This window comes from Nerophis ophidion, linkage group LG21 (genome assembly GCF_033978795.1).
Source record: "Nerophis ophidion isolate RoL-2023_Sa linkage group LG21, RoL_Noph_v1.0, whole genome shotgun sequence".
Taxonomy (NCBI): domain Eukaryota; kingdom Metazoa; phylum Chordata; class Actinopteri; order Syngnathiformes; family Syngnathidae; genus Nerophis; species Nerophis ophidion.
In genome coordinates, this window is record NC_084631.1 from 25,820,990 (window position 1) to 25,843,093 (window position 22,104).

The 22,104-nt window shown below is 39.7% G+C and overlaps 1 protein-coding gene across 2 annotated transcripts in view; it reads left to right on the top strand.

Annotated features, from left to right (window-relative positions):
• The first annotated feature begins 7,886 nt into the window (after nucleotides 1-7,886).
• rgl2 (ral guanine nucleotide dissociation stimulator-like 2) overlaps nucleotides 7,887-22,104 on the top strand; it is a 60,285-nt gene continuing 46,067 nt past the window's right edge. For both annotated transcript variants that reach the window (XM_061882356.1, XM_061882357.1), the window contains exon 1: nucleotides 7,887-8,137. The gene's annotated coding sequence lies outside the window, so the exon portion shown is untranslated. The remainder of the gene's footprint in view (nucleotides 8,138-22,104) is intronic.

Genomic DNA, 22,104 nt, shown 5'->3' on the forward strand with positions numbered 1-22,104 from the left:
CAAAATCCATGAAAATGTTGTATATTCATGGTGACAAAACAGGTGTCCGTATGGATGAAAATATCAAGTGGTTGATCAAATTATATTAAAATCCCCATTAAAGACTTAACCCTCTTATTTTTTTTGCCCTTGTGTGTTGTTTGTTTCCGTCCATCAGGCAGCCGTGCATGCAAAGTGTTTTGTGCGTGTGCACGGTTCAAAATGGCCCCTGGCACCCGCTCCATGCTGGACTGTGCACACGTGTGACCACTAAGGGGCGAGCAAACACCGCCTGAGTACTGAGTGGCGTGTAAAGAGTATGGCTGACTAAACGCCTGTGATGATGTGGCGACTTGTCCAGGGTGTAGTCCGCCTTCTACCTGAATGCAGCTGAGATAGGCTCCAGCACCCCCCGTGACCCCGAATGGGACACGCGGTAGGAAAATGGATGGATGGGATGGGCTGACTAAACGACGGGCGCCATGTTTGCTTCCGAGGACTCATTTTGACATTGTTTTTTTCAGAGGAAATAAACCCATCCATCCATCCATTTTTTACCGCTTATTCCCTTTTTTTGGGGGGTCGCGGGGGGCGCTGGCGCCTATCTCAGCTACAATCGGGCGGAAGGCGGGGTACACCCTGGACAAGTCGCCACCTCATCGCAGGGCCAACACAGATAGACAGACAACATTCACACTCACATTCACACACTAGGGCCAATTTAGTGTTGCCAATCAACCTATCCCCAGGTGCATGTCTTTGGAAGTGGGAGGAAGCCGGAGTACCCGGAGGGAACCCACGCATTCACGGGGAGAACATGCAAACTCCACACAGAAAGATCCCGAGCCTGGATTTGAACCCAGGACTGCAGGACCTTCGTATTGTGAGGCAGACACACTAACCCCTCTGCCACCGTGAAGCCCAGGAAATAAACCAAAATACGTAATCTATTTGCAGTTCCAAAAATATTCTAACTCATAATAAAAACAAAAAAACTTGGATTGTTTCCATGGCTTCGAGACTCTCCTGAAGGACGGTGCGGCGAAGACACAGCAAACTCCCTTCTTGTCTCTCATGGACACACACCTGTTGTTGTTGTTGACTTTGGACTGACTAGCGACTGCACGACACTCAGACATCCACAAAAAATATACGCCCATACACATACCCCATACCCCATCCAACGCCCTTGACGTGAATCCCTTAGGGGTGATGGACGGCTGGGCAGCGCATGGAGAGCTGCAGCCTGCCACCATGGCCCTCACTCCCCCCGACCCCTCTGTTGCTAGTCTCTATTTTTATGTTGTAATATATAGATGCGCTTTGCTATGGAGGGTTTTTTTTCCCACTTCAGACTGGGTCCCCTTAAGAGCCCAGTCCAGATTGTATTTTTTTACTCATCTTTCTCCAGTGTTTACTTTTTTACCATCTTTTACAGGGCGCCTTGTGGCGACCCATCAGCGTTCCTGTTCTGTAACCCTTTACACTGTTTGTAATCTTAAACGGGTCTGTGCTGAAAACAAAGTTTTGTTGTACTTGTGCAACGACAATAAAGACCTACCTACCAACCATGAACTTACAATAAAACATGCTTTTATTTCTTCAAAGTATGATTTTGCACACCAGGGCATCAAAAAAACTGACAGAGTGCCTCAAACACACAGCATCAGCTCAAAGTTGGTTGCAAAAATGGCGCCCTGTAGTCACCAGAGTGCCTTTTGACCAATCATTGAGGAGATCTCCTTAAGCCAGGGGTCGGCAACATAAAACATAGAAAGAGCCGTATTGGACCAAAAATACAAAAAAAAATCTGTCTAGAGCTGCAAACAATTAAAAACCTTATATAAGTGTTATAATGAAGGCAACACATGATGTAAGGGTCTATATCTTCATATGGTTAGCTTAATGAGATGAAGAATATCCATCCATCCATTTTCTACCGCTTAGGCGCCAGCGCCCCCCGCGACCCCGAGATGAAGAATATCTTATTGTCAATAATTATCATAATTCTTCTTCCTTGTACTTTGTAAAGTTTCTTAAGGTGGATCATATTAGTGCATTGTTTATTCATCCGTTCCATCATTTAAAGGCCTACTGATATGAGATTTTCCTATTCAAACGGGGATAGCAGGTCCATTCTATGTGTCATACTTGATCATTTCGTGATATTGCCATATTTTTGCTTAAAGGATTTTAGTAGAGAACATCCACGATAAAGTTTGCAACTTTTGGTTGCTAACAAAAAAGCCTTGCCTGTACCGGAAGTATGTGCGTGTGACGTCACCGGTGTGAGGGCTCTTCACATCCTCACATTGTTTATAATGTGAGCCACCAGCAGTAAGAGCAATTTGGACCGAGAAAGCAACAATTTCCCCATTAATTTGAGCGAGGATGAAAGATTCGTGGATGAGGATATTGATAGTGAAGAACTAGGAGAAAAAAATAAAAATAAATAAAAAGCGACGGCTCCGGTGTGAGCGTTTCAGATGTAATTAGACACATTTACTAGGATAATTCTGGAAGATCCCTTATCTGCTTATTGTTTTAATAGTGTTTTAGTGAGATTGTAAAGACATACCTCAAAGTCGGATGGCTGCGGTGAATACGCCAGTGTCGCAGAGAGAAGCCGAGGAGCCAAGCTCAGAGCTGCCTTTTTTGACAGCTACTGCAGGGGGACGCATAATCCACTGATGTCTCCGGTAAGATATGTATCACAATTTTCCCATCTAAAAACATGCTGGTTGAGTAAAGAAACATGTTCGCTTGACCGCTCTGTGTTAAAGCTTCACAACAGACAAAGAAACACCGGCTGTGTCTCGGTGCTAAAGACAGTTGCGATCCACCGCTTTCCACCAACAGCATTGTTCTTTATAGTCTCCATTATTAATTGAACAAATTGCAAAAGATTCAGCAACACAGATGTCCAAATTACTGTGTAATTATGCGATGACAAGAGACTACTTTTAGCCGTAAGTGGTGCTGAGCTAGGATGTCTTCTCCAACCAGTAACGTCACAAACACGCGTCATCATTCTGCTACGTTTTCAACAAGAAACTCCGCGGGAAATTTAAAATTGTAATTTTGTAAACTAAACCGGCCGTATTGGCATGTGTTGCAATGTTAAAATGTCATCATTGATACATAAACTATCAGTCTGCGTGGTCGGTAGTAGTGGGTTTCAGTAGGCCTTTAATCCCACATTCTGCTATGCTAAAGGTCTTAAGTGTTGTACGTGCATACAGATGTTTTAAGTTGCATTTTCCTCTAAGATTATGTTTCCCCTCTTTTGTTGAGAAGAATGGTTAACCGAGAGGCTACGTCGCAGTTATGGCTGCCCTCAGAGGGCCGCATGTAACCGTGACTAAGACATGAATATTCATGTGTTAGGGTTCACCTCGGGGTTTTATTATATAATTGCGTATGCAATTGAATATTACTTCACACACACTGTAAAAACAAAAATAATTCTGATTTTGCAGTAAAAAATTAGAAATTCAGTCATAAGAATTGTACTGTAAAATGTATTGTTTTGGTTTTTTTTTACAGTATATTACTGTAAATGGAAAAACACTTCCATAGTTGTTTTTACAGTAAAATTCTAGCAACTGAGCTGCCAATTTTTAGCATTTTTTTATTTTTTTAGGGTTGAAATTGCTCTGTTTTTTTCTCCTGTATCTTTGGACACCTTTTTGAGGCCCTTAACACGCACGAAAAGTCTCCATATTTTGCAGTCGGGTTTGGTGAAAAAGTTGATAATTTTGGGGTACCGAAAATAAAATGCCAAAATTGGCTTTTAAAATTACAAAAAAAATGCGCCCCTCCTACCAGTTTCATGTATGGGAACAAAAATCACAGCAGACGTCTACCATGACGGGACTCATACATAAAAATCTCAGGAAACCATACCTAAAAAAACAAACAGGAAGTCGGCCATGTTAGTTTTCCTCTTCCAGTTAACAAACTCCTCCTAGGACTTGGCGTGGAGCTGCTACTAGCGGCACTTGGTGTGGAGTTGCTACTGGAGCTTGGTGCAGGTATTGGTGCTAGGGATGGAACTTGGCATGGTGGAGCTTGGCATGGTGGACCTTGGCATTGTGGATCTTGGCATGGTGCAGGTGCAGGTGCTAGGCGTGGAGCAGAAAAGGTCGCTAGCCTTGGCTTTGGCTGAGGTGGCCTAGCTGGGGGTTGTGGCTGGTCATGCCGAAAAACTGGTGGTGGGGGCCGGGCCGGAGGTTGCTGCCTGGCTGGGTGCAGCAACCCCACTAGTACAGGGCCCGGATCCTCCCCTCTAAATTGTCCAAAATGAAATTTCTCTATCCCCCACCTGGGGTTGTGTGGGTGGAAAAAAAATATATATTTCTTTAATGTGGGCGGGGCTTGACCGGACATGTCTTGAAGGTAAAAACATGATTTAATATTCATTATAAAAGTACAAACAAAAGGCGGAGACACAAACTTGGCGCAGGAAAAAAACTAAAACTTTGACGTAAACTATGAACATAAAACAAACAATACTTATTGTGACATGACCAGGGCAGCATGAACTATGAACATCAGTTGTCGTGGTGACCCAACAAGAGAGCATAAAAACAGGAACTAATGGAGTTTTAAACAAACACAACATAACTAAAGAAAATCAAGACCACAGAACAGGACAATGATGAATTGCGAATACATTTTGCCCATGCCATGAGATGTGGGCGTGGCATGGCGCCAAAATTTGCTCCATGGTTGTGGAGTTTGCATGTTCTCCCCCGTGACAGGGGCATGTAGAGTTGGGTGTCATCAGCAGAACAGTGAAAGCTAACACCATATTTGTGTATGATGTCACCTAGCGGCAGCATGTAGATGCTGAAGAGTGCAGGGCCAAGAACCGAACCCTGGGGAACTCCACACGTTACCTGAACATACGCCGAGGTCACATTTTTATGGGAGACGCGCTGCATCCTGTCAGTAAGATAGGAGCTAAACCAAGACAAGGCTAAGTCTGAAATACGTGTTTTGATACATTATAATTCAATGGATAACTTGCTTTGAAATCATAATTCAAGCTATTAGGTAAAAAAAAACAATTAACAAAAAGAAAGTCTAAAGTGTATGATATGATTTTTTTTTTTTGCATTATTGAGTAGCATATTTTCACCGGATTATAAGGCGCACTGTCGATTTAATCGGGTCTACTCAGGTCTATTTTTATACAAAAGGCGCACCGGATTATAGGGCGTACCAAAGGAGTTATATATTTTTTTATTTTTCTAAATGTCAAACACTTCCTTGTGGTCTACATAACATGTAAGTGGGGGTTCTTTGGTGAAAATGTTGCATAGATTATGTTTTAAAGATCATCTTTAAGTTGCTTTCTGACAGTCGCTTCCAGATGCCCCGTTTTGTGGCCGGCCTTATTTACGTGGCCTACCTTCGACAGCGTCTTCTCCCCCTCATCTTGGTTTTAGCGGTGTAGCGTGCAAGGACGGTAGTGGAACAAGTGTCAAAAGATGGAGCTAACTGTTTTAATGACATTCAGACTTTACTTCGATCAATAACGGAGCAGCATCTCCTCCTCCGTGGCTTACCAGTGCAACAACGACGCCAGAAATGTGTCCTGTGAAAAACCGTCGGACCCGAACTCTCTAATAACTAAAGTTCCTTGGGTGAATAATGTATACTCACTACACCGGTATGTTTTAGTGCTTTTATGGCGAGTTTACTAAAAGATATATGTAAGAACTTTACACTACTTTATATTATAAATGGTAACAGCGGAGGATGAATGTCCCATAACAAGAAGCACTGATGACATCTATTAAACAGACAAAAAGCAAGGAATTGAACAGAGACAGAATTCAATTTAGCTCATTGAGGAGAAACGTCTGGGCTGTACTCTTTGGACAGTCTTTCACCACGCTCTGAAGAAAAGGTTCCACGCTTCCTCTTTTATTTGGATATTCCCTGATTACATAGTAACAGCTGTTTCTAAGGGAGGGGGGTCATCGTAAACAGCTGTTGGCCTCTGTCATAGACAGTTAAAAAAAAGGTGCCTGGATGGAGGGGCAGGTCCTGCTTCCTCTCCGCTTTGTAGATCTGGGGTCGAGACATAATCTTCCTGTGGATTACAATAATCAAAGAAACCGACACATTCATATCGCTTCCCATCCTACACAGTGGAGTTTTACAAGCCTTTTCATTGGTAAGATTAAAGACAGTTTTTGTCTGCTTGCTGGGAACTCATTGAAACACATTTTTTTGTGAAAACTTACATACAATTATTCTGAAAAGAAGATAGAAAAAAAAGGAGAAGCTTATCGACTACGGCGTCTCCACGGATTAAAGAGGCGGACACGCACAAATTTTCAGGACTTAAGTAGATCCTAAACACAGATGAGCAGGCACCAAATGGTAAGAAAAGTTGCTTTTGCATAATACTGCGAAACAAAACGACAGATATGTCTTACCTTATACACACACCATAATAAGACTCGTTTTTTGAAGCACATCACAATCATTTAAGCGGTGTGGCTTCATATTTTACCAAAGTCATACTAAAACGTGTGTAATGTTCTATAATTTGAATGGAACATATAATAAGTTGGTGTTGTTTACTTGAGTCATATTGCACTCTACACATATCTCTTATGTGTGACTGCCATCTACTGGTCACACTTATCATTTCACCTTGTTTCAAATAAAATAGCTTCGAGGTCGGCGAGCACGACCAAAATTAGTCCGTACATTAGGCGCACTGGGTTATAAGGCGCACTGTCGAGTTTTGAGAAAATGAAAGCATTTTTTAAGTGCGCCCTATAGTCGGAAAAATGTGGTCATAATAAATATGTGTGATTGTATGCAATGCATGTATTGTTTTCTGTCAAAATAGAAGAAATTATACATTTCGTAAGGAAAATATGAATAACTTTCATATGATTTGATCAAATGTGATGAACCAGATGTGGCCTTGTGCATTAGAACAGTGGTTCTCAAACTTTTTTCAGTGATGTACCCCCTGTGAACATGATTTTAGTTCAAGTACCCCCTAATCAGAGCAAATAATTTTTGGTTAAAAAAAGAGAAAAAGAAGTAAAATACAGCACTATGTCATCAGTTTCTGATTTATCAAATTGTATAACATTGCAAAATATTGCTCATTTGTAGTGGTCTTTCTTGAAGTATTTGGAAAAAAAAGATATAAAAATAACTAAAAACTTGTTGAAAAATAAATAAGTGATTCAACTATAAATAACGATTTCTACACATAGAAGTAATCATCAACTTAAAGTGCCCTCTTTGGGGATTGGAATAGAGATCCATCTGAATCCATGAACTTAATTCTAAACATTTCTTCACAAAAAAAGAAATCTTTAACATCAATATGTATGGAACATGTCCACAAAAATGAGTATTGCATTGTTGCATTTATGAACTTACATTCATATTTTGTTGAAGTATTATTCAATGAATATATTTTTAAAGGATTTTTTAATTGTTGCTATTTTTAGAATATTTTTTTAAAATCTCACGTACCCCTTGGCATGCCTTCAAGTGCCCCCAGGGGTACACGTACCCCCATTTGAGAACCACTGCATTAGAACATTGAGAGTACACGCCGATAAAAATGACACGTTAGCCGCATTGAATTAGTGACATAAAATGAATATATATGTGGCCTGGGAACGCCTCGGGATCCCCCGGGAGGAGCTGGACGAAGTGGCTGGGGAGAGGGAAGTTTGGGCTTCCCTGCTTAGGCTGCTGCCCCCACGACCCGACCTTTGATAAGTGGAAGAAGATGGATGGGTGGATGGATGGTGTAGTAAAAGGCGTGCAAACAGTAAAGGCGTGCATGTTGATGTTAGTCCCGCCCACATGCAGCCCAGAGTGGCAGTGCTGTTGGCTGCAGCGACGTCACTCACACACACACACACACAGAGAGAGAGAGAGAGAAAGGGCTATCAGCTGCTCGCACATGCACAACGGCGACGCAGATAGAGAAGAAAAAGGGAGGTTGAGGGTGGGTGAGGCGGAGGTCCACACCAAAACCACCCACTCTCTGGCAGCAGCTGACCTGCCCCGATGGACGAGAACGTGTGGGCACACGGTGGTCTGGAGGTGCCGGAGGAGTCCAGTCCGCCAGACGCATCCAGCTCATGAGACTTGGGCCCATGCAGTAAGTTGAGCTGCTTCCTCCTCCTTTTTTTTTTTTTTCTTTCTTCATCTTCCCCTTTTTTTTTTGTATTGGAACATTCACTGCTGATGTGTCATCATCCGTCTGTCACATGTGAGGCTTTTTTAGCCGCTTCAGTAACTTTTTGTGGACTTTGTTGCCATGGTGAACATGCATGAAGCTCCTGTGGGGTGTGACTGGTGGTGTAACCTCATTTCAGCCAGTGTGTGTGTGTGTGTGTGTGTGTGTGTGTGTGTGTGTGTGTGTGTGTGTGTGTGTGTGCGTGTGCGTGTGTGCATGTGCACCTAGAGTCATATGTTGGCTGTTTGCTCCGGTCACATAGAGTCATGAATAGCAGCCATTCAGGGCTCAGTCCAACCGTCGGTCCATACTGTTCTCCAAATGGCTCGGCTCCCCTCCAGGCCTCAATGTGACTGACAAAAAAAAAAATTACAAAAAAAAACAAAAAAACAAGGGAAGCGTCAATGAGAAAGTGTTTATTCAGTGCGACACACAGGGGAAAGTTGGGAGTGCCAGTGCAATATTCTGCAGGATTCTGTACGATACAGAAGTACGACCCGGGGGGGATGTTTGCGCCCCACAGCTATTAACTGTGGAAAATACTATCACCCAAAAAAAAACACATAAAAGGTGGAGTAAATGAGCAAACGGGTGTGATATGAGATGGATAGATAGACAGTACTTTAATGATTCCTTCAGGAGAGTTCCCTCAGAAAAATTAAAATTCCAGCAGCAGTGTACAGAATTGAGATCGAATTCAGAATCACAATCAGAAATACTTTATTAATCCCCGAGGGGAAATTTAAATTTTCCGCACAATCCCATTCAAGAACAGACAAACCTTACAGGGAGACAGAACAGGATCGCTGACGGGTCTGCCATCTTCCGGCGCCCCTTACAAAAAAAAAAGTGAGATACAGATAAACAATGGGCGGGGGGGGGCTCTAAGCCTGCGCCCCTGGAGAGGGAGTCCAGACTGAGGCCAACATAAGAAACAACTCATAGCCATAGCACACATCCCTCTTACGTGTGTAAGAGGGGAACTTGAAACATCAAAAAACACAAAAGAACATTAACGACATCAAAAGAGCACACAGCTATGAATAAAAAGTAAAAGAAACATATAGAATAGAAAGTTCTTTATTGATCCCTGGGGGAAATTCAGCTGATTCACCAAATTCATCAAAGCCCGCCCATCTCAACCAACGCACGGAGGGGGTGGGGGAATTTGGTGCTAGCAGGGATGTATAATGTAGCCCGGAAGAGTAGGGATGCATGGGATTCTGCGTATTTGTTCTTTTGTGTTTATGATATGTTACAGTGAGGATGTCCTCCAGAAATGTTTGTCATTCTTGTTTGGTGTGGGTTCACAGTGTGGCGCATATTAGTAAGAGTGTTAAAGTTGTTTAAACGGGTACCCTCAGTGTGACCTGTATGGCTGTTAAACAAGTATGCCTTGCAACCCTTAGCGTGTGTCTGCAGAAGCCTCATACGACACGTGACTGGGCTGGCAAGCTGATTGAACGTGTTGTAGAGAGCGCCAAAGGCAGCGCCTTCATAGGATGCCTTTATTATTGTTGGTCGAGGGAAGTCCTGTCAACATTCGTGAGAATAGTTGATCTGACATTCGGTAGTCTCTCTGAATATTCGGGAGGGTTTTGTGATGCTGTCTAGCGACATTCATTTAAAACTCGCGGGCCCCACTATAATTATATTTTTATATTAAGGTGCGGGCCGCGTGTCTGAGACCACTGGTTTATACATAGCACAAAGTAAAAAAAACTCTGTATGCACAAAGTAAAAAAAACTCTGTATGCAGTGTTATTTCATTTTAAATTTCAAAAGAGTTTTGCGGCTCCCATTGTTTTCTTTATTTTGTGAAACGGGTCAAAATGGCTCTTTGCGTGGTAAAGGTTGCCGACCCCTGGAGTAGAGGAAGCATGGCCAGAGACAGGAGCAAACCCAACAAAGCAACCAAGAGAGCCGACTCCACTCTTGGCCGCCCACTAACTCGGCCAGTGTCCAGTCCGCATGGATGAGCAAGGATACGTCTAAGGCAGACCTGGGCAAATTAAGGCCAGGGGGCCACATGCAGCCCATTAAGCTTTTCAATCTGGCCCGCCGGACATTCCCAAATCATTTTTTTTAGATCTTTTAAAATGGAAAATGTAGCTGCCATTATGATGTGCAGTGATGTTTTCTAATGACCGGAAGTCTTCAACTATGCAAAGTATTTCAATGGTTGGAATCTGCGCTTTTGGATGATATACCATCAATCAATCAATCAATGTTTATTTATATAGCCCCAAATCACAAATGTCTCAAAGGACTGCACAAATCATTACGACTACAACATCCTCGGAAGAACCCACAAAAGGGCAAGGAAAACTCACACCCAGTGGGCAGGGAGAATTCACATCCAGTGGGACGCCAGTGACAATGCTGACTATGAGAAACTTTGGAGAGGACCTCAGATGTGGGCAACCCCCCCCTCTAGGGGACCGAAAGTAATGGATGTCGAGCGGGTCTAACATGATACTGTGAAAGTTCAATCCATAGTGGCTCCAACACAGCCGCGAGAGTTCAGTTCGAAGCGGATCCAAGACAGCAGCGAGAGTCCCGTCCACAGGAAACCATCCCAAGCGGAGGCGGATCAGCAGCGTAGAGATGTCCCCAATCGATACAGGCGAGCGGTCCATCCTGGGTCCCGACGAGCGGTCCATCCTGGGTCTCGACTCTGGACAGCCAGTACTTCATCCATGGTCATCGGACCGGACCCCCTCCACAAGGGAGGGGGGGACATAGGAGAAAGAAAAGAAGCGGCAGATCAACTGGTCTAAAAAGGAGGTCTATTTAAAGGCTAGAGTATACAGATGAGTTTTAAGGTGAGACTTAAATGCTTTTACTGAGGTAGCATCTCAAACTGTTACCGGGAGGGCATTCCAGAGTACTGGAGCCTGAACGGAAAACGCTCTATAGCCCGCAGACTTTTTTTGGGCTCTAGGAATCACTAATAAGCCGGAGTCTTTTGAACGCAGATTTCTTGCCGGGACATATGGTACAATACAATCGACAAGATAGGCTGGAGCTAGACCGTGTAGTATTTTATACGTAATTTGTAAAACCTTAAAGTCACATCTTAAGTGCACAGAAAGCCACTGCAGGTGAGCCAGTACAGGCGTAATGTGATCAAACTTTCTTGTTCTTGTCAAAAGTCTAGCAGCCGCATTTTGTACCAACTGTAATCTTTTAATGCTAGACATGGGGAGACCCGAAAATAATACGTTACAGTAATCGAGACGAGACGTAACAAATGCATGGATAATGCCAGTTACTATGGTAACCTAATTAGTTACTATGGTCATCTAATTAATTACTATGGTAATCTACATCACAGCAGCTCAGACGAGGCACCAAACAGTGTGGGTGGGAAGCGTTTCCACAGACGCGGAAGAAGATTTTCACAACAAAGTTCTAAAGCTTAATAATATATCAGATATATCAGATTGTAGGTGGATTTCTTTCTTACCCTTCGCGTTCATATCTCACTGGTTGTTGCATTTTTGTTGCATTTCACTTGATTGTAAAATATGTTGATCGAAAGGGGGTTTTGACATTCATATTTCGTCAATATTCAGTGTTTTATCGTTCATATAAAAATGTAAAATTCCAATACGTTTTTTAAGGCGGTCTGTCAGAACCTATTTAACATTCAACCAGACATTATTGTGAGGTTTTGTATTAGTGTTCCTAAAAATAGATATACCGGCCCCCCCGACACATTTTTTTCTCTAAATGTGGCCCCGGAGTCAAAATAATCGCCCAGGTCTGGTCTAAGGAAACTTATTTAAAAAGTAGATTTAGAAAGTAAATAATGGGGGTATGAATTGAAACAAAATAGAAAAATATTACAATAAGAATACAAATAAAAAGCAACAATGAAAATAAAAATATAACAGTAAAATAAGAATATAACAAGAGAAACTTGGCCAGACCTGGGCAAATTAAGGCCCGGGGGCCACATGCGGCCACGTTGAACTTTTCAATCTGGCCCGCCGGACATTCCCAAATAATTTTTTTAGATCTTTAAGATGGAAAGTGTAGCTGCCATTATAATGTGCAGTGATGTTTTCTAATGACCGGAAGTCTTCAACAATACAAAGTATTTCAATGGTTGGAATCTGTGTTTATGGATGATATACCAGTTACTATGGTAATGTAATTAGTTACCACGGTAATCTACATCGCAGCAGCTCAGACGAGGCACCAAGCAGTGTGGGTGGGAAGCGTTTCCACAGACGCGGAAGAAGATTTTCACAACAATGTTCTAAAGCTTAGTGATTTCTAGAATAGAATAGAAAAGTATTTTATTGATACACGGGGGAAATTCAGCATATATCAGATATATCCGATTGTAGGTGTGTTTATTTTGTACCCTTTGCGTTCATATTTCACTGTTTGTTGCATTTTTGTTGCGTTTCACTTGATTGTAAAATATGTCGATCGAAAGGACATTCATATTTAGTCGATATTCTTTGTTTTATCATTTATAGAAAAATTTAAAATTCCATTACGTTTTTTAAGGCGGTCTGTCATAACCAGACGTTATTGTGAGGTTTTGTATTAAATAGATATACCGGCCCCCAGACGCATTTTTATGTCTAAATGTTACCCCCGAGTCAAAATAATTGCCCAGGCCTGGTGTAAGGAGACTTATTTAAAAATTTGATTTAAAAAGTAAAAAGTAAATAATGGGGGTATAAATGGAAACAAAATAGAAAAGTATTACAATAAGAATACAAATAAAAGGCAACAAGAAAATAAAAATATAACAGTAAAATAAGAATATAACAAGAGAAACTAGGCAGTAGTGACCATTTTATGAAAAAGTATTGCAATGTTATGGTTTAGCATCCCCTGTCATCCTAGTACCCCCTCTGGGACAAAGGAGTTTTTGAGTCTATTAGTCCTGGACTTGGGATGAAGCAGTCTAGCACTGAACAGGCTCCTCTGGCTACTGATAACTGTATGCAGAGGATGACTGGCATCATCCAGGATGCTCACTGGTTTTTCCACAGTCCTCTTCTCTGTCACCGTCACCAGTGAATCTAGTTTGATTCCGATCGTAGAACCGGCCCGCCTGATCAGTTTCTCCAGTCTGGAGAAACTGATCAGGCAAACTATGATGTAGTACAGAACACTGGCAACCACAGACTGGTAGTACATCCACAAGAGTTTTCTACAGATGTTGAAGGAGCACAGCCTCCTCAGGAAGTACAGCCTGCTCTGTCCTTTCCTGTACAAGTGGTCCGTGTTAACAGTCCAGTCCAGCTTATTGTCCACCCCACACCTCGAGGTACCTGAATGAGTCCAAGGTCTGTACCTCTACTCCCTCGATTACAATATACCGGAAAAATGTTGCGTTATTGACAGTAATACCACAAAATTGAATTGCAGGAAATCTTTTTTGTCTTCAAGACAGACATTGCTCAAAAAAATTATAAAAAATTCTAATCGACGGATAAATCTACAAGTAATGAATCTAAGCAATTTGCCTCTAGGGGTCAAAGTGAAAATGTGTTGATTGTTGGTGCTGTGCATATATCCCTATGGGGATCTAGTGTTGTCCCGATACATTTAGGTACCGGTACCAAAACATTGGTATTTCGATACTTTTCGATACATTTGTAAAAAAAAAAGGGCACCACCACAAAATGGGATTATTGGCTTTATTTAATCAAAAAATCCTACGGTACATTAAACATATGTTTCTTATTGCAAGTTTGTCCTTAAATAAAATAGTGAACATACAAGACAATTTGTATTAGTAAATAAGCAAACAAAGGCTCCTAATTTAGCTGCGGATATATACAGTAACATATTGTGTCATTTTCCATTCTATTAGTTTGTCAAAATTATTAAGGACAAGTGGTAGAAAATGAATTATTAATGTACTTGTTTATTTATTGTTAATATCTGCTTACTTTCTCTTTTAATATGTTCTATCTACACTTCTGTTAAAATGTCAAATTATTCTTCTGTTGTTTCATACTTAACATTAGTTTTGGATGATTCCACAAATCTGGGTATCAATCCGAAACCAAGTAGTTACAGGATCATACATTGGTCATGTTCAAAGTCCTCATGTGTCCAGGGACATATTTCCTGACTTTATAAAAACATAATATACACTTTTTAAAAACGAACAAGATCTTGTGATGCCAAAAAATAGACGTAATCATAGTAGTATCGACTCGATACGTGCCTTTACTTGATATCATTACAGTGGATGCTAGGTGTAGATCCACCAATGGCGTTTGTTTACATTGTGACGCCGGTGAGCTACGGTGTGTAGTGAAGCATGTTTAGCTATTCTTCGTCCTGCAGGGATGATACTTGTAAGAAACGTACTTTATTTGTCGCCATAGAGGTGAGGATTAGTGATTTAGAAGTAGCTAAAACACTGCCGACAGGGGCTGGACTTTTGCCCCTAGCCATATCTTAAAGCACCTCTTCTTGAGTGCGTTTCAGTGTTTCAACTTCACCTTTATCTTTAGTTTTATTTATTTATTTGTACATTTTTTGTCATGAAAAAGGGAGTTTTTTGGGGTTGGTGCACTAATTGTAAGTGTATCTTGTGTTTTTTATGTTGATTTAATAAAAATAAAAAATACAATTATTCTGCGGCCCGGTACCAATCGAGCCCGGTGGTTGGGGACCACTCTCTTAAAGCACCTCTACTTGAGGGCGTTTCAGTGTTTTAACTTCACCTTTATCTTTAGTTTTTAAGCCAAAATTCATCCGTTCACCCTCTTCTGTCTACACACTGTGTCTGCTTGTAAGTGCGCTGCCGAACATGCTCCTCTGCTTGTAAACCAGCAATGTCACAACGTGACGACAATGGGAGGGTGAAAGACCGGTACTTTCTTAAAGGCAGTATAGTACCGAATATGATTCATTAGTATTGCGGTACTATACCAGTAGTACAACCCTAGTAGGGACGTATACCAAGTACCGGTATTCTTAGGTAGGTTGATCCATGAGGACCGTCACGATTCTGGACTATTGATACTGCTATCTGTATTTTTTCGTTCCAGCTGACCGACGCACTTACTGTCACATTCAGTTAAGCTGCTGCTGCTACACATTAAAACCAGCTCTGAGTAATGACAAATAAGGAAGCAACACCACACAAAAGTTTGTAAGACAACAATATTATGCTCTGTCAGTTTGAAGTGAACGCACTTTACGCGTTTTATCAACCCTCCTCCGAGTGATCCACTAATCCACAGGTAAATTATAATCCGCTCAAAAAATGTTGAACATTGAGGTAATAAATAGTCCATAAAGTTGCTTTGAAGCACGCCACTTTGCGTGTCAATAAACACACCTTGCTTAAATATTGCAGTTCCTTCCGTCTCTTGACTACAAACTGGACGATAGAGCATTAAACTTCCTCACTGAGTCTTTTTATTTGTATAACACACACACGGCGTGGCGCGGTTGAGAGAGTGGCCGTGCCAGCAACTTGAGGGTTCCTGGTTCAATCCCCACCTACTACCAACTTCGTCACGGCCGTTGTGTCCCTGGGCAAGAGACTTCACCCTTGCTCCTGATGGGTCGTGTTTAAGGCCTTGCTGTCAGGACTTGGACTTGGACATGGATTGTTTTTCTGGTGCAAAGGAAAGTTGGCACGAGCGAGACGTGAATGTGAGTACATATTTATTTCTTAACACTATATCTCTAAAAGGCAAACAAAAGGCGCGCATGAGAGCAGAAGTACAAAACTTGGCTATAAACAAAGACTAGCACAAAGACCTGACTATGGACAAAATAAACAAAACTCAATAACTGTGACATAAAGAAAACCAAAAACTTACGTGGCACGGAAAGGAGGGAAACTATGGATAGTGTGGTAAACAGGCATGGCATGGCATGAAAGGAGCTGAGGTAAAGTCGCCAGGCTGACCACCTGGCAACTACAGGTTTAAATAATGAACAGGATAAGTGCAAACAGGTGTGAGACATGAAGACAGGGGCGTGACATGATGACAAGGTGAAAACTAATGACTTGGCATGGTAACAAAGAAAACAAGGAAGTGCAGGACCAGGAACTGAGTGTCCAAAAAACTAAACCGAACATGATCAAAACAAAACATGATCCCATAGACGTGACACTTGCATGGCAGCTCCCACCATCAGTGTGTGAATGTGTGTGTGAATGTGGAAATAGTGTCAAAGCACTTTGAGTACCTTGAAGGTAGAAAAGCGCTATACAAGTATAACCCATTTACACACACACTCGATATGGCTTCCGGTCCGTCACTCACTTAAGTCCGTGTGCAACATATTGATAGATATTACAATAAAGAAAAAAACCTGGGAACTCAGTCAAATTTAAGGTGGTTTCCACACCAAATTTCTTTAGATTAAAATACTGTACCAATGTTGTTTAAGTAAAAAATCTGCTGACTGAGCTGACAGTAAAAAAACGTATGGCTATTTTTACTACACCGTATTTTTCGGACTATAAGGCGCACTTACAATCCTTTCATTTTCTCAAAACTTGAGAAAATGCGCCTTGTGTGCGGAAAAATGTTGTTTATGCTTCCGTCCATCCATTCATTTTTCTACCGCTTGTCCCTTTTGTGGTCGTACGGGAGGTGCTGGAGCCTATCTCAGCTTCATTCGGGCGGAAGGCAGCGTACACCCTGGACAAGTCGCCACCTAATCACAGTTTTGTTGTTATCATTACCATTATTATTTTCCTACAAGGAAAGGCCCATGCCATATTGCTGGGGAAAAAACTGTAAAAATGTAAGAAAAAAGGCAAAAAGCTGTCATGCAATGTGGAAAAACATGCACTTTTGACATTAATTATTAACGATAATTTACAAAAAGTTTGGACACTCCAGATCCAAAATATTAAAAGCTCTCGAAAGCAAAAAATAAAATAAAAATACAAACTAACTAGTCACTTAAAAAATAAGATAAAACAAACACTATTAACTGATGCATTTGAAAAAAATATAACATCGACAGGCTTCACGGTGGCAGAGGGGTTAGTGCGTCTGCCTCACAATACGAAGGTCCTGCAGTCCTGGGTTCAAATTCAGGCTCGGGATCTTTTTGTGTGGAGTTTGCATGTTCTCCCCGTGAATGCGTGGGTTCCCTCCGGGTACTCCGGCTTCCTCCCACTTCCAAAGACATGCACCTGTGGATAGGTTGATTGGCAACACTAAATTGGCCCTAGTGTGTGAATGTGAGCGTGAATGTTGTCTGTCTATCTGTGTTGGCCCTGCGATGAGGGTGTACCAGGGTGTACCCCGCCTTCCGCCCGATTGTAGCTGAGATAGGTGCCAGCGCCCCCCGCGACCCCAAAAGGGAATAAGCGGTAGAAAATGGATGGAAATGGATAACATCGACAATAAGAAACACTGTTAAAAGTATAACTGAACACTAACATTTTCGTAAAGCAACAGGTTTTAAAGCTTAACGACCTCAAAGCTATTTTATTTGGTACATGGTGTAATGACAAGTGTGACCAGTAGATGGCAGTCACACATAAGAGATACGTGTAGACTGCGATATGACTCGAGTAAACAACACCAAAATTGTACATGTTCCATCGACTATAGTGCAGCTTGAAAAAGCTCAGTATGAATATGTTTTACATCCATTCTTTGGCGGGCCAAACCAAATGACACGGGGCCCCACTTTGTGCACCCGTTATCTAGAGATTTAGGCGTTGAAAGTAAAAAATAATATATACTGACGATATGAGTTGGAGCCTTTTGGATCCCGAGTCAGAATTGGGTTAATAAACTGGCATTGCTCAAAAAATTATAATGAATCAAAATGAATTATTGACCTATTTAAGGCTCCAATTACTTCACATGAAATAATCCACTTTTTATTTTTTTTATTTTAAGAATGTATTAATCAATCCAACAAAACAATAAACAATAGCATAATAATGCAATCAAATTCCAAAACCAAACTGGACCTAGGAACATTCAGAATAGCAATAAACAGAGCAGAGACAAACATGACACAGAACAATCTAAAATAAGTGAAACAAAATGAATATTGTCAACAACAATATAAATTTTAGTAACAATTTTAACATATCAGTGATTAAAAATCCTTCATTGACATTAATTTAAAAAAAAAAGAACAATATTGTCACAATGGCTTAAACTTACATTGTGTCCAATATTTTCCACACAGATAGAATAAGTCATATTTTTGATTCAATTAATATTTAAAACAAATTTAAATAATGGATCGCATATTCCAACATATGAGTCATTATTATCTAAACTAAACATTCCACTTTTAACATTTTTTGCAGGAAAATATTGCGAAATTTGCGTTTTTGGCATAAAAAAACAGGGTTTGTTTTTGTTTTTTTAACAGAAAGGGTAAACACTTTTTTTTAATCAAAACTTTATGTCAACGATTAGATATGAAGTTGATCAATTGATATTTTAGCATTGAAAGTAAAATAATGAAAAAAATATGGCTAATTTTCAACACTTTAATAAATGGGACCCTTTTGGGTCCCCGGGATCTTTAACAGTCACCAAAATTGAAGGGAGCCCTAATGGTTACAATAATGTATTTCAAGTTTGGAGGCAAGGGTAGACCATAATAGGGCATACAATAATAAGGTATAGAATACAGTACAATATACATTATACGTTCTTGTAAAAAATAGAAATTTAGCAGTTATTAAAAAAAAAAAAGGATGCAGGATGCTAATATTCTCTGTGTCGCTCCCTCACTCCTGGGACGGCGCTTGCGAGATGTCCATCTTCATGGCCGCCCAAATGGCAGCATGCGGGGGGGTGAAAGGGAAGTGAAGGGAGGGGCCGCCATGCAAATAGTCTGCTGCTGTGCACGGAGCTAACAGGAGGGACAAAGTCCGAGGTACTGGCATGAAGTCTTTGTCGTGGGACAAGGTCTGAGAACCACAAACACCTATTTGGTTCTTTTCATATGTTAAAAAGTCAGGAAAATATTATGGTGGTACTCGGAGAGCCCCCCGCCACCCCGAAAGGGACAAGCGGTAGAAAATGGAGGGATGTAGTTGGAGAGCCAAGTGATTTCTAAAGGTGCAACTTTAGAAGTTTGAGAACCACTGCAATAGAGTGTTCTCTCGGTTACCGCAGGGGTTATGTTACAGACCAGGGACGTTTAGTTTATGATGTATATGAATATTTAATATATAATGCTCGTGTTTATAAACAACTCATACACACAAAATCTTTCAAATCAATATACTCAAAGGTACGACAAAGTCAATGTACTCAACAGTACTTTAAAATCTATGTACTCAACAGTACTTTAATATCAACAGTACAGTGCTTTAATTAATGTACTCAACAGTACTTTGAAATCAATGTACTCAATGCTACTTTAAAATACATGTCCTTAACAGTGCTTTAAAATCATTGGTACTTTAAAATCTATTTACTCAACAGTACAGTGCTTTAACTAATGTACTCAACAGTACTTTATAATCAATATACGTACTTTAAAATCTATGTACCTCAACAGTACTCTAAAATATTTGTCCTCAATAGTACTTTAAAATCCATCTACTCAAGTACTTTAAAATCAATGTACTCAATGGTACTTTAAAATCTATATCCTCAGCAGTACTTTAAAATCAATGGTACTTTCAAATCTATGTACTCAACCGTACTTTAAAATAAATGGTACTTTTAAATCTATGTACTCAACTGTACTTTAAAATAAAAGGTACTTTAAAATCTATGTACTCAACAGTACTTTAAAAACAATTGTACTTAAAAATCTATGTCCTTAACAGTACTTTAAAACCAATGGTACTTTAAAATCTATGTACTCAACAATACTTTAAAGTCAACTGTACAGTGCTTTAATTAATGTAGTCAATGGTACTTTATAATCAATATATGTTTTTTAAAATCTATGTACATCAACAGTACTCAAAAAACTATGTACGCAATGGTACTTTTAAAGCTATGTACTCAACAGTACTCTTGAATCTATGTCCTCAAAAGTACTCTAGAATCTATGTCCTGAACAGTACTTTAAAATCATTGGTACTTTGAAATCTATGTACTCAACAGTACTTTAAAGTCAACAGTACAGTGCTTTCATTAATGTAGTCAATGGTACTTTATAATCAATATATGTTCTTTAAAATATATGTACCTCAACAATACTCAAAAAAGTATGTACGCAATGGTACTTTAAAAGCTATGTACTAAACAGTACTTTAAAATCAATGTACTCAACAGTACTTTACAATCTATGTCTTCAACAGTACTTTAAAATCTATGTACTCAACAGTACTTTAAAGTCAACAGTACAGTGCTTTAATTAATGTAGTCAATGGTACTTTATAATCAATATATGTTCTTTAAAATCTATGTACATCAACAGTACTCAAAAAACTATGTACGCAATGGTACTTTTAAAGCTATGTACTCAACAGTACTCTTGAATCTATGTCCTCAAAAGTACAGTACTAGAATCTATGTCCTGAACAGTACTTTAAAATAGTTGTACTCAACAGTACTTTAAAATCAATGTACTCAACAGTACTTTACAATCTATGTCTTCAACAGTACTTTAAAATCATTGGTACTTTGAAATCTATGTACTCAACAGTACTTAAGTCAACAGTACAGTGCTTTAATTAATGTAGTCAATGGTACTTTATAATCAATATATGATCTTTAAAATATATGTACATCAACAGTATTCAAACAACTATGTACGCAATGGTACTTTTAAAGCTATGTACTCAACAGTATTCTTGAATCTATGTCCTCAAAAGTACTCTAGAATCTATGTCCTGAACAGTACTTTAAAATAGTTGTACTCAACAGTACTTTAAAATCAATGTACTCAACAGTACTTTACAATCTATGTCTTCAACAGTACTTTAAAATCATTGGTACTTTGAAATCTATGTACTCAACTGTACTTTAAAGTCAACTGTACAGTGCTTTAATTAATGTAGTCAATGGTACTTTATAATCAATATATGTTCTTTAAAATCTATGTACCTCAACAATACTCAAAAAACTATGTACGCAATGGTACTTTAAAAGCTATGTACTAAACAGTACTTTAAAATCCATGTACTCAACAGTACTTTAAAATCAATGTACTCAACAGTACTTTAAAATCAATGTACTCAACAGTACTTTACAATCTATGTCTTCAACAGTACTTTAAATTAAGGTAGTCAATGGTACTTTATAATCAATATACGTATTATAAAATCTATATACCGCAACAGTACTCTAAAATCTATGTACTCAATGGTACTTCAACATCTATGTACTCAATGGTACTTTAAAATGTATGTCCTCAACACTTCTTTAAAATGAATGCTACTTTAAAATCTATGTCCTCAACACTTCTTTAAAATCAATGGTACTTTAAAATCTATGTCCTCAACAGTACTTTAAAATCTGTGTACTAAACAGTACTTTAAAGTCAACAGTACAGTGCTTTAATTAATGTACTCAATGGTACTTTATAATCAATTTACGTACTTTAAAATCTTTGTACCTCAACAGTACTCTAAAATCTATGTACTCAACTGTACTTTAAAATCCATGTACGCAACTGTACATGGATATCATTGTCAACCCATATTCAGTTGAATATGCAAAAAAGAAAACATATTTGATGTTCAAACTGATAAACTTTTTTTTTTTTTGCAAATAATCTTAAACTTTAGAATTTGACGCCGGCAATTGCATTTTGAGAAATGTTGTTCTTAAACTGTTTGACTATTTGTTCACGCTGTTGTGAAAGACTGAGCATTTTTTGGGAAGCTGTTTTTTTTACCCAATCATGGCACCCACCTGTTCCTAATTAGCCTGCACACCTGTGGGATGTTCCAAATAAGTGTTTGATGAGCATTCCTCAACTTTATCAGT